Below are 13,742 nucleotides of genomic sequence, written 5' to 3' on the forward strand. Positions count from 1 at the left end.
GGCTTTATGCAGATTCAAATATGTTGATTTTAGGCTATAAAATTCGGCATACGAATGGAAATCGAATCATGGCTATCAATTATATATTTTCATTTGTCATTTCCACATTTTCCATCAACATTTTCTTACTTCACTCTGTCCTCTGCCACTGTGAAGTAATTTTTTTTTGCTCTATTTTAAATTTTATTGATCAAACTGCGTGTGCAACAACAATAACAAGGGCAACCGGATTTTCATACACTAAACCCATTAAAATTAGGCAAATTGAGGTTAGAGGTTCCTCTTTTTTATTGTGCGAAGAAGAAATCAATTTTCAAGGTATATATATCCTAACGTCTCCTAAATCCACCTGAATTACAAAAAAAAAACATCTACTTAAATTGTGTGTAATTAGCATGTGATGTTGATGACAATACTATACAAGATATGCAGTTGATGCTGGCAATAATAATGATCATGCCAATGGATATCAATAGAGGAAATTAGACGAAATTAATCATTATAATCATTCATAATATTTACTAATATTTATTATTTATAGTAATAAGAATTTAATATATGTATGAGTAGTTATAATATTGATAATCAACACAATGAAAAATCAATTTTATTTTCATGGTAATTGAGGTAAATAAAAAAAAAACGACTCTATCCCTATCTCATTATATTTTTCTCGCTCTCAATCTTTATCTCTCTCGCTCTCTCTCTCTCTCTACCTCTCGCTTTCTCACTCTCTCCCTCTACCTGTCGCTTTATCTCTCTCTCTCTCTCTCTGTCTCATTCTCTGTCTCATTCTCTGTCTCACTCTTTCTCCCTCTCTGTCTCTATACCTATCTCACTAGCATTCCCTGTCTCCATCTCTTTCCCTATCCCTATCTCTCTTCTTCTCTCTCTCTCTCACTCTCTCTCTCTCTCTCTCTATCTCTCTCTCTCTCTCTATCTCTCTCTATCTCTCTCTCACTCTCTCTCTCTCTCACTCTCTCTCTCTCTCTCTCTGTATATCAATCAGTCTCTAACTCTCAAAAACATTGATAATGGCAATAATGACATCGATCATTAATGCTGGTAATAAATAATCATAATAATGATCATAAATATTATGCTGATTGTAGCTGTCTGATTTTCTTCAAGTTATGCACTCAGCAGAAGAGCACTTAAACATGCTTAAATAATTGAGTTATTTTGTATGATGCATAAGCGGTTTATAAAGTACATACATATGTATATGTAGTGTATATATGTATGCATATATAGTGTATATACATATGTCTGTATACACATCTTTCATTTTCATGTTCAAGTTGTATTTTTGCATTTCGGATTCGAAATATTTATTTCACTTTCGCACTTCTCGTTCGCTCTGACCTTGTTTCATGTGCTCCATTTATTTATTGTTGCTTTTGTTGTTGTTGCTGCTGTTGTTGTTGTTATATTACTTGCTCTCATACACGCAATAAGCAAACAAGTAAAAGTAATTTCAGCTAGATAATAAATTGCTTGTTAACAATTTAGCTCAAGTGAAATTCATGAGAATCGCAAAGAGCGGCCAAGTAATAAATATTAGTTTTCGATTAAAAAATCTCAGCCCTAGTTAATTTATTGATTGAATTTGATTGCGGCTTGTTTAACAACACTAAAAAAGTTGACAGCTGTCAAAATAGATGCGCCAGATGGCCCAGATGGCAAAAAGAAAACTGAAAACAAAAAAAAAAAAAACACCATTGGAAAAATCAAATCAACAAACTGAAACAACAACAACACGAATTAGACAAAACAATGGGCGAGAGAACACAATTTAGGCCAAAGACAAACAAAAGCAGCTACCAAATTGCATTAGGCCAAATCACAGTTGAAAACTTTTGAGGCATGAAAAAAAAAAAAAATAGGAGAAGGAAACAGAAGGCAAAACTGCTAAAAAACCGAAAAGAAAAAAAAAAACGAGACATGTTTGCGGCAATACAAGCAAAACATAAACTAAAAAAAAAAAAAAAATAGCAATAACAACAACAACAGCAGCAGCAGAACAACCTTGACAACAATTAAGACACACGCACGCACTCACACACACACACACACATAAACACACATATGTCTAGAGGGAAGCTCGCGTTTAAAAACGCGCGCGTGCAAAAACGCAACAAAAGTCGCGCCTCCGAGGTAATCAATCAATGTAAGCGCTTTCAAGCGCAGTCAAGACAAGGACAGAGCCAGCGCGGCAGAGTGTGTGAGCGAGAGAGAGAAGAAAAGTGCAACTGAGATGGCTATAGAGAGAGAGTGTATGGCTCTGTGTGTGTGTGTGTGTGTGTAATTGGTATTGATAAATTAAGTAAGCAAAGTGTGTCGAGCACCAGAAGCCTGTTTAATGAACCGCAGCAGAAGCAAATTGCGAAAAAGAAACCAAAACACAAAAAGCGACACCGAAAGAAAGCAGAGCAGAGCAAAGCTAAAATAGAAAACAAAAAAAAAAAAAGAAAAAGAATAGAATATATTGTTGTAGATACAATGTTAATAGTGCTTTGATTGATTTAGTTAAAGCAAACAGTTGACTAGATAGACAAGTTGTATTTGGAGCTGTAAACAAGTGGAAACTGATCCACTAAAAGACCGGCTAAAGAGCACACTATATTTATGTTTCAATGAAAATGAAAAACAGATTTTCCAGCATGCTAAAATTTACTCGTACCCAAGCTAAAGTCGTACAAATTTCTAGCGAATATTTGAAAGGTTTAATGATTTGGAACATCTGTGAATAGATATCGATATATCGAATCAGTCAAAAATATATATGGATAATTTAGGTATATATGTCATATAAAAATCCATGATAAAAGTAATGATTAATAAATTAATTTGGCTTTCAATATGTTGAACATGAAAATTATTCGTAGACTAACTGTTGATTTTTATTTTCTTTTTTTTTTTGCCCATTCACGAAAGTAAATTAGTTTATTATATATTTCTTCATCATAATTCATATTTTACCATAACGAATATTTTACTATATAATAGAACCTCTTAATTCATATTCTAAAATATATAATATTTACATATTATCTAGGTCAATATATGTATTTTGAATGCTAAATAATAATATAGAAAATAATAACTGAAATAATATTATTTAAATAAAACGTTGAAAATCCTTAATATATAATTAATAATAATAAAATATAATAAATAGATAATAATAAATAATAAATAGATAGAGAATAGAGAATATAATTACTGTCTTTGTTTATAAATTCCTTTTTTATGTACATATATGAAATATATAATAATATTTTATATATACAAACTATTTATTATACCCTGAACCCATTGAAAATGGGAAATCAGGGTATAATGGTTTTGTTAAAATGTATGTAACAGGCAGAAGGAGGCGTGGCAGACCCCACAAAGTATATATATTCTTGATCAGGGCGACGAGCTGAGTCGATTTAGCCCTGTCCGTCTGTCTGTCCGTCCGTCCGTCCGTCCGTCCGTCCGTCCGTCCATCCGTCCGTCCGTCTGTCCGTATGTTTGAACGCGTCGATTTCAGAAGATACAAGAGCTAGAGACTTCAACTTTTTTTTAAAATGTCCGTATATATCACGCGGATATCGAGTTTATCACTAAAAAACGATAACTCATTCCGATACTTTTTTATCGATAAAAAACCTAATCGAAGATCACTAAAATAATTATATCTCCTACATCTTTCAAGCTAGAGTCTCCAAATTTAAAATGTATATTAAGACGCATGTCATACAATTTCGGTTTTCGTTAAAATTTACCCCCCACCCCTAAATCCACCCCCTCACCCTCATCTTTGTAAAAGTCGTATATCAAATACTAGAGACTTGTGCTTCGGTATACACATACATTTAAACATTATGATTACATTCTGAGAGTTTCATTACGATCGTACGTCTAGAAATTAAATTATTCAACAAATAAGTTGTCATATTGCCAACACTGCAGCGCAACCCAAGCGCAATCGCCTGTATATGTGAGTGTGTGTATATGCGTGTGTTTGTTTGTATGCGTGTGTGTGCGTGTGTTTGTTTGCATGTGTGTGTGTGTGTGTGTGTGTGTGTGTGTGTGTGTGTGTGTGCGTGTGTGTTTGCTAATTATTATTGGTATATCAGTTGCTTGTAGGGTTCAGGGGATCTCGTAGTCGAGCAGTCTCGACTAGAGCTTTCTTTCTTGTTTTTATTTTTATTTTTATTTTATTTATTTTTATTTTTTGATTATTTTCTTTTTTTATTTATTTATTCTTATTTCTTTTATTTATTTATTTTTTTTATTTTGTTTTATGTTTTATTTATTTTTATTTTTTGATTATTTTCTTTTTTTATTTATTTATTCTATTTTTTTTATTCATTTTTGTATTATTTTTTTTTTATTATTATTTATTTATTTATTTTTTTATTATTTATTTATTTTTTTTATTATTTATTTTTTTTTTTATTATTATTATTATTTTTTTTTTATATATATCATCATACATACTTTAAATCCTTACAACTATTAGTCAATAAGATATCTTTTTTAACATTATTATTATTTAATAGATTTTAATTTATATTATTTTATTTTCTAGATCAATTTCAGTATTTTAAACATACACATATAGTAAGTATATGACATATACTCGTATATATTTGCTAGCCCTCATCTAGTCAAACCTTTGTAAACTATAAATCTGTATCGCTCAATTTTAATTAAGTTTGCTATCATTTCTCGCCTCTAACAGTTCAATAAAAGCATTTATTCTTAGCTTCCACACCCCATTCATCGGCCCATCCTCCCCTCCCCTCTCTTTCTCACAGCTGGCCACGCCCCCAATGTGTGTGCCTTACATTGTGCACATTAAAATTCCAATTCCGCACAGATGCTTGAAAACAACTCAACTTGACTTCGCTCGTTTGGCGCTACTTTTGCGGCTAAATCCCTGCAAACACACACTACGAGAGCTCTGCTAGGATAGGGCTGGAATTTTGCCCTTTTATCTAACCATCCATTGTGCCCCCTCATTCAGCAAATGTTGTTTTCTTTTGAGCTTTTCTAATATGGCCCACACGCTTTTAAGTAGAGGGCCTAAAACGCTTCAACTAGAAAATACACACACACACACACACACAATCGCATGCAGGACACACACGTCCGCCTTTCCTTTTACTTTGAAATGCAACATTGAACTGTCAACCGTTGCACACACACACACACACATGCACGCACACACACTTTTGCACACATTGCATGCAATTTCCAAATGCAAAAGCGAAACTTACTGAGGCCTAGAGCAACAGACGTCAGAGGGAAAGCCCCCTAGGTGGGGCCAGGGCAGGGCATATTGCGTCAAGTCTAGTCTGGGGAGCCGACTTTAGAGTCTTTTGCATCTTTGCCAGCTGCTTGTTGCAAGTTGCAAGTTGCATGGCCATGTTGCACGTCTGTCGCACGTCGCTGTCTGTGGCAGCCAGATGGGGGGAGTTGCTGCTTTTGGTCTGGCTGGCATTTGGGGCCCGCTCGCTTGCTTCAGTTATCTGCTTAGCTGGGTGTCGACACGGCTTGGGAGTTGGCGGTGGCAAGTTTAATGGCGGCTATAACCCAGAAATTGCATGAATACTCAAGTGATGCCCCACCTACCCGTACCGCCCAGTCACACACAACCGCTCCCCTCCCGCACTGTGCGCCATTGCAAGTCCAGCAACATTTCCCGACTTGGCCTCGTACATAAATCATCATTGCTTTTGAGCTAGCGTCGTTGTCCTCGACGCTAAAGTTGTCCTCGTCGCCAAGCACACACACACACACACAAATACAATGTATATACTGTCGTCCTGCGTCCTTGGCGCTGCTTCCCTTTATTCTACTGTCTTTGGCTTTCATTGCAATTCCTTTTGTTTTTTTTTTTCTTTGCTCGCTTTAAGTGGCAGTTTCTTTTCGGCACAGCAAGCTGTCTCTCTCTCTCTCTCTCTCTCTCTCTTGCTTACTTCCCTTCCTTTTCGGCTCAGCCCGCCCACCACTTGGTGTCCTTTGAAGTTTTGTTTATGTGCTGGTCGCTTGGCTGCTGATATTTTATAGCCTCATTGGCGGCAGTTACGCTTCGGTTTTGGCGCTCTAATTGAGCGTATGCCTCGCAACCAGTACCCGGAATCTGGTATGCCAACGATAAGAGTATACATACACACATATACATATACATATATACATTACAGAGTGCGGCATATGATTTACATTGTTGTATTGCCATGGCACAGTTGCCCCATAGTTACAGCTCTTGGGTATTATTTATGTTCAGTTAGCTCATTATACAATTAATCGATAACAGGTATTCGATAACTTTACCAATTAGTGTAGTCATTAAATTTAATTGATAATTATGTTTGAAATGAAAATTATGCAAATTAGCAGCAGCAAAAGTTGAAGCGAAAACCTATCGATTTATCGATTACTTTAAATTTTATTATCTATTTATATCAATTAAACCAACTAGTAGTTCTAATAAACTATGTTTCAATAAGATATTATAATACGTGTATGCCACTAAACAGCTTATCGATAACAGGCACTCGATAATTTACAAAATTGGCGACTATTGTTCTATATTTATCTTTATTCTCACACAATAAAACTCCGCTATGTATTAAACTATAAGAATATACAACTCCCTCGTGCTTAATATTCCAAGCAATAATCGTTTATCGATAATCCACTTATAAATTACTTGATTGTTATTAAACGTGTTAGTCCCTATATATATACATATCGATTACCTAAAACTTTTTTCTGACGCGCACAGTGCATTAATTTCCTCAGTTCACACATTTAGCCATTAAGCTAACCTGAGCTCCACGTGTCGTATACTCAATGTATTTCCGTCTGAGTGTGTGTGTGTGTGTTTGTATGTAGTGCTCTTTGAACTACTCTTTAGCAAACAATTTTATTAACTGCGCCTCAGCGCCTATCAACAGCGTCATTATTATCAGCTTTATCATAAACATAATCAGTAGAAAAATTTTCATGAAACGAATTTCGTTTGCTCGCGCGCATTGAAATCAAATTTTTGGCTAGCAGAGATGACGACGATGTTGATGATGGCGATGCTGAATGCTGATAATAATGATGATGATGATCATGATGATGATGATGATGACAAGCCTGGCATTCAAAATGTTAACCAACTTAATAATAATCTCTATGCCATAAGCAGCTTTGGAGCTGGCGCACGTTTCATCTGCCTGATAGTCCAACTTTTGACGCTGATTAATTTGTGAATAGCAATTCGAGCAAAGAGATAGAGACAGAGCAACAGAGAGAGAAGGTGTGTGTGTGTGATGAGAGAGGTAGCGATTGCTGTTCGCTTGATAAGCATTGCGTTTCGAGTTTTTGACCCGATAAGACAACTAACTAACTGACTGACTTGTTACTTGGCTCTATACTTTGGGTTTTGTTTCTTATCTCGCATCGTCGTTGTTGTTCTTCTCCTGCTGTTTGTTGTTGTTGATTTTTGTCTCGTTTTATGAGCATTTTTGCACGTTTTGTTTGCTTTTGTAGGCCCGACTGTTTGCTTTCATACGTGCCCGCTCTCAAAGCATATCGCATCATTTACATTGTTTCCTTCGTATTGTTTTCTTTTTTTTTTTATCATTTTCGTAATTGTCACAGAACATTCTGTTGATTTTGCAATATCATTTCAATGGTGATGATTGTAAAACAACTTTGATTAATCGATAAGCTTTGAAAATGTATGCAAAATTTGTTTTCTCTCTCGTTTTTGTTGTGCTACAAGTGAAGCCTCTTTACTTTAGATTTATTTCTTCTTATGACTAAATAATCTTGAGCTCTATATTATTATGTAACTTAACGTTTATCGATAACTTAACTTACTTTTCCTAGGTCTTCATGTGATATTCTTAGCATAAGCAAAAGATTAATTATTAAAAAAACTCTCTAATATTATTCAATTTATCGTTTATCGATAGCCTGATTTACATTATTCTAACCAAATTCGCACTAAACACTTCGCAACATAAACTACACATATCTCTCTTTCGATGCGACTTCAATATTAAATCAATCGATAAGATCTTTATGTTACATATGTATTACGACCACATATCGCATCTGCTATCGATTATATATCGATCAATTTAGCCTTCTTTAATAGTACTTCCGATTACACTCGCTTTCGTTTATGTAAACTACCCAATGCTATCATGCTATCACACCTCTTTTCCAATTTCCGATTACTTTGCAATCGAATTGACAAACGACTGACCAAGTGCCAGCCCGCCCGCCCGCTAAACGAATTATGACAAGCATCGTTCCTCTCTGCGCAGCGGGAATCAAGATGCCGACTGCGTCTGCCAACCAATTTGCCTGGGAACCTATTGCCGATAACATACACAATCACTCACACACGCACACACACACACACACACAAACACATTCAATGTTAACCGCAGCCAAAAACTTTAACACATTTTCATTTTCTTTTCAACGCGCGCTCACAAATACAACGAGTGCAAGAGAGAGCAGGGAATGATAAAGTTTGAGCCACTCACAGTTCAGAGAGAGAGAGAGGTGAGGGAGAGAAAGAGAGAGAGGCACGTAATTTAATAAAATGCCAAAGTCCTCGACTGCACATTGCACGCCAAAGCAGACGAATGGACGTGGCAGACAGACAGAGAGACGGCGAGAACGTGAGAGACATGTGCCGTCAGCACCGGCTCAACCCCATGGCTCACCTGCCGCCCACGCGTGAGTGCTGTCCTCACACGTGCACTCACTACACAACGCACACACACACACACACTACACAACACACACACACAGCTGTGCTACGAATGAAATTGCAATACAAAAGTGTATGAAATGAATGTCCGTGCTTTGCCAGTGGCTCTCGCATTACGTTTGCCAATTCACAAACTGTTCCAAATGTGAATTATGAGAAGGTTGTGCAGCATGCGAAATAGCGGTAACTATATATACGCGTGTGTGTGTGTGTGTGTGTGTGTTTGTGTTTGTGAGAACTTTTGACTGAATTTTAGAGAAACTTGTTGGCCAATGAATGGTAAAAGAAATTGCATCAATGCCGACAACGGTCAACGAATAATAAATGAGACGATACAGAGTGGAATGGAAAGAAAGTTCGAAGCGTTACTTTGTATATACAATAAATAACAGTTTGGTCAATTTGTAACAAGTTAAATCTAGATCAATGTGGATTTGAGAATGGGAAATATGAAAACTAGACTAGTCTAACTGTATACAAAAGAAAAATGATCTATTCGATGAGACAATCATCAATTAACTGTTCACATGATCAATTTTCTTTTTATTTTAGATTAAGTTAAAAAAAGATCTGAAACGGATTTTTAAAATTGGTTCAAGCTGTAAGCAATTTTAATATTATTTAATCGAATAAATAATTCTTTTGCATTTTAATTCATTCAATTTTTTGAAGAATGATCTATCTCGATTGTGATCTAATCGGTTACTATTATTATTAAACAATATCTATTCGATTAAACAATAATATTGTTTTACACTCTACATTATGGAAAAATAAAATACTACACATAAATAATTCTGTTATCATTTATCTACATGTATAACAGATTTGAATTATATAAAACCTTACAGATCACTTCAAAGCATAATTCATCATATCAACTCTCATCATTCCAAGCATACAACAACAACAACTATAATCAAAGCTTAGACCTGATATCATCCATTGCAGGCAATTAAAATTCGAAATTCGTGTAAACACTTTACGCATCTCGTTTAGTTACTCGTTTTCAGCATTTTATGAACACCCGTTTGGCAGCCGTCCAACAGCTGCCCAAACTACGGCACTGTAAGCAGTTAACTGTAGTTTTATTTCGCAATGCGAAGCACTCTCTCTCACACACACACACACATGCAAGTACATTACATTATACTGTCTCTCTCTCTCTCTTTCTCTCTATCTTCTTGCAGCAACAACAGCAAACATGCTGATTAACACTTCATTTTGCATGCAGAAACTTCAATCACTGGCGGCAGCAACAACAACAATGGCAATATGAAAAACGTGTCGATGCATGTGCACCATGAATGTCAACGCATAGTAATGGGAGAGGAGAGGCAGCACAGCCGACTACAAAAACCAAAAGCAAATGCAAAAGCAAAACTTAACCCAACCCCCACCCACCCAATTGAGCATACAAAACATTGACGTCGTCTGTCGTTGCCAGAGTCGTTGAGTGCACATCCTCTCTCACTCTCTCAGTGCTCGCTTGCCCTCTCTCTTTTAGTCAGCCCTTTATGGAATGCATGTGTGCGTTTGTGTGTGTGTGTGTGTCTGCGTTTTTTGTTTTTGTTATATTTTTTTTTTTTATAACAAATGCACATAGTTTATGTCTATGGGTTTTTATTTAGTTTTAAACGTTTTCGCATGTTTTTGCAATATGCGCATTAGTTTTAATGGCAATGGCCAACATAAAAATACCATAAACGTCATATTAAACCACTAGCTGATGCAGTTACGAATGCGGCTGGCGCTGCTGTTGCTGATGACGCTAGCGCCAACGGCGCTGCTTTTGTTTGCTTGTTGTTGTTGTTTGTTGTGTGAGGCAAAACAATTGTTGTTAATGCACGCTACTTGTTGAATATGCTACTTTTAATTTTATTCATTACTCTAAATAAAAATAAGGTTTATTTATTATAAAAAATATTTAAAACAAATTTTATTCGTTCATATAGATACAATGTAAATCAATTAATTACATACGTGATCAATAAAAAATTTAAATACAAATATATATCTATACAAAGCAGATCAACTCAAATGGAACTGTTGAAATCATCGGTATCAAGTCGATTATTAACTATCGTGTGAGATTATTGCTATAGTTGCCTCTTCTCATTTCATTTTCATTTTCATTTATACTTCATTTTTTATTTCAGCTTGCAAAGTAAATAAACGGTTATAATTGAAAAAGAATAGCGCAGACATGTGGCGCCCAGTTGATAGTGAGAGAAAGAGGGAGAGAGACTGAATAAGATAGCTATGTACGTAGCTCAGTGTTGTTGCCCTTGTTGCTATTTTATTTCCATTTCATTTGAATGCAAATTCTTTTATTCAATGGCAAAGAAAATTCCACAAAATCCAGCGTAACAGCGTCGCCCACTTAACGCTAAGATGGCAAAAAGCAACAAAATAAAATAAAGAGCAACAACAAAAAAATATCAAGTAAATTTAGTAGCAAACACATGTTGTTGTATTTGTCGCTGCCGGCGGTTGTTTTAAAAATAAACGGCAACAAGCTGCTCACAGCTCAAGCGGCAACGAAAATAGAAAACAACGACAAAGGCAACTAGTGCGTAGACAGCTAAAGCCGAAAGGTGAGAGCAGAGCGGAGGAGCACCAGAGAGCAGAGCGCATACGAAATACCAAGCAGCGACTCGACTCAAGCACCAAAGAGCGCACGACAAGAGAGAGGGAGATAGAGAAATTAACAGAGACGAACTTCAGCCTGAAAGTAAGCCTTGCTCAAGCACAGTTATTTTTATCAAAAATTCTTTTTCTTTCTCATAAATTATCTTACTTTTCTTTTGAAATGAACCTTGCATTATCAGTTACATATTATACATAAGCCAATACATATGTGTGTATAAAAAATAATACGCAATCTATAAATAACACACAATTTATGGCCTTATAATTGGCCCCCCTCAGTCTCATTTGTGCAATTTTCTATTTTTAACCCGTTTATTTATTTTATATTTCTTTTGTAAAACACTTTTTTTTCTCTCCCTCTGTCTTTTGTTGTTATTGTCGCTGGCTTGCATTGCATGCATATTCACTTGTATATGTATGTATTTTTTATTGTATTTTATTTTTTACCTTGTGCTTTGAGTTGTTTCACCTTGCCGCTTGATTTATTTTGCTTGCCAATCAACTGTTAAGTGTCCTATTCGCCAATGCTGTTAATTAGGCATACATTTGCCTTTGTTGCTGCTTCTTCTTTTTTATTGAGTATCTTTTTTTGGCTCAACAGATGCAAAACTTGCTCATGAATCAGAAATTGAAAATTACATTAATGTGAATCATTTAGTAGAATATGTGAAGCCAGAAAATATTTAATTTGTCGAGCCATAAAAATACTAGCATATACATACATATGTACATATCTTAGAAAAATGCATTTCATTGTTCATCAACTGCCATTCAAATAAACTCTTATACAGAAGTGACAAATAATTCAAACAGCATCTTATACAAAAACATATTACTCTTCTACTTTAGGCATAACCCTGTTATATTAACAGAGCCAAATATGCTATGTCTTCGATCTTATACAAAGCATAGTATAACTCTTCTACTTTACGCATACGAGTGTCAAATATGTTATGCATTAGTTTGCACACTTTCCCACGCGCTAGAGTGGGACAGACAGAGCGACAGCTCAATCCACTTTCGTTTGAGCGCTCTGCCGAAGTCATCGATCAACTGCCGTTAGGTAAAGAGAGCGACAAACTAAACTCAAAGACTTGATTTATGAATTTGAAGTTCATATTAACACAAAAGACTTGCTTTTCCAATAAGCACTGTACTCTTATTAAGACCCAATATAAATTAACAAATTAACGTTCAATGAAAAAAAGGCACACACACAATCATTACACAAAGCTCATTTTCCGCGTCAGCAAATGCGCAAAGTAAATGTAAACATTGCAGCATTTTAATATCAATTATACATGCACTCACACACACACACATCGATATACATATGTATGTATGTACTGATACACTTAGTAGAGGGAATACCCCTGCTGGCAAAACAGCAATCAATAAACATTACAATAACAACAGCAGCAAGCCAACTGCGACAAAAACGTACCAGAGAAATTTTCAACTAAAAGCCACTCAACTAATAAAATAAACAAAAACAAGGCAAATGCGTGACAAAGAGTGTTTGTGTATATTGTGTGTGTGTGTGTGTATGTGTGTAGGTAGTGGGATGAGCAGGGCTTGCCATATACCTACATACATACCTACTAGCATGTTAAGGCATTTTGTTGCTGTATTTACAAAATACGCTGCCTAGAAGAGAGGCAGAACTTACATCATACATGGTAATCCACAAACAAACAAATGCACACACACACACACACATTTAGAGACTCACGCACACAGCAGGAAGCTAACAATGAGCAGAGAGCAAACGGACTACATTTTATCGATCGTTAGGCAACAAGACTGAGAGACTGAGAGAGACAGGGCATTGGCAGAGCACAGCGCGTAGAAGAGCGTAACTTACAAACGCACACAAGCATAAATATTTCATGTGCAAGCATTGCATTAATATTTCAGTCAGTTGTTGCTGTTGTTGTTATTATTGCAGCTGTTGCTGCCGCCGCTGCTCTTAATAAAATGTCGTATTAACACCTAATTGTGGCAAAGCAGTGGGTGAGAACGAAGCGCAGAGCAGGAGGAGAGCAAAGAGCGAATAGCGGGCGGGCAGGCATGCAGAGCAGTGCTGCCAACTTTTTACCAGAATAAAAAGCTGTTTTTAGATGGAAGAAACGGAAAAAAAAGCTGAAAATTTTTACAAAAAAGCCTAAAAAAAAGCGGTTATTATAGTTTGATTGTTTTTTTTTTTTTTTTTTAATTTACAAGATTTTTAGCATGCTATCTAATTCTTCGCGACTAGCATCGGTTTCAGAATCGTACGACCTGTTAGTACCTATCATGCGAAGATAATTTG

General features: G+C 35.8%; 1 protein-coding gene and 1 long non-coding RNA gene across 5 annotated transcripts in view; one reads left to right on the plus strand and one right to left on the minus strand.

Moving 5' to 3' along the window:
* lilli (AF4/FMR2 family member lilliputian) overlaps positions 1-13,742 on the minus strand; it is a 115,566-nt gene that overhangs the window by 84,635 nt on the left and 17,189 nt on the right. The window lies entirely within an intron of this gene.
* LOC149091729 (uncharacterized) lies at positions 8,787-9,196 on the plus strand. Its single transcript, XR_016196559.1, has 2 exons — positions 8,787-8,962; positions 9,036-9,196. It is a non-coding gene; the product is annotated as an uncharacterized LOC149091729 (long non-coding RNA).

This window comes from Drosophila navojoa, chromosome 3 (genome assembly GCF_054131105.1).
Source record: "Drosophila navojoa isolate 15081-1374.11 chromosome 3, UAZ_NAV_1.0, whole genome shotgun sequence".
Classification (NCBI taxonomy): Eukaryota; Metazoa; Arthropoda; class Insecta; order Diptera; family Drosophilidae; genus Drosophila; species Drosophila navojoa.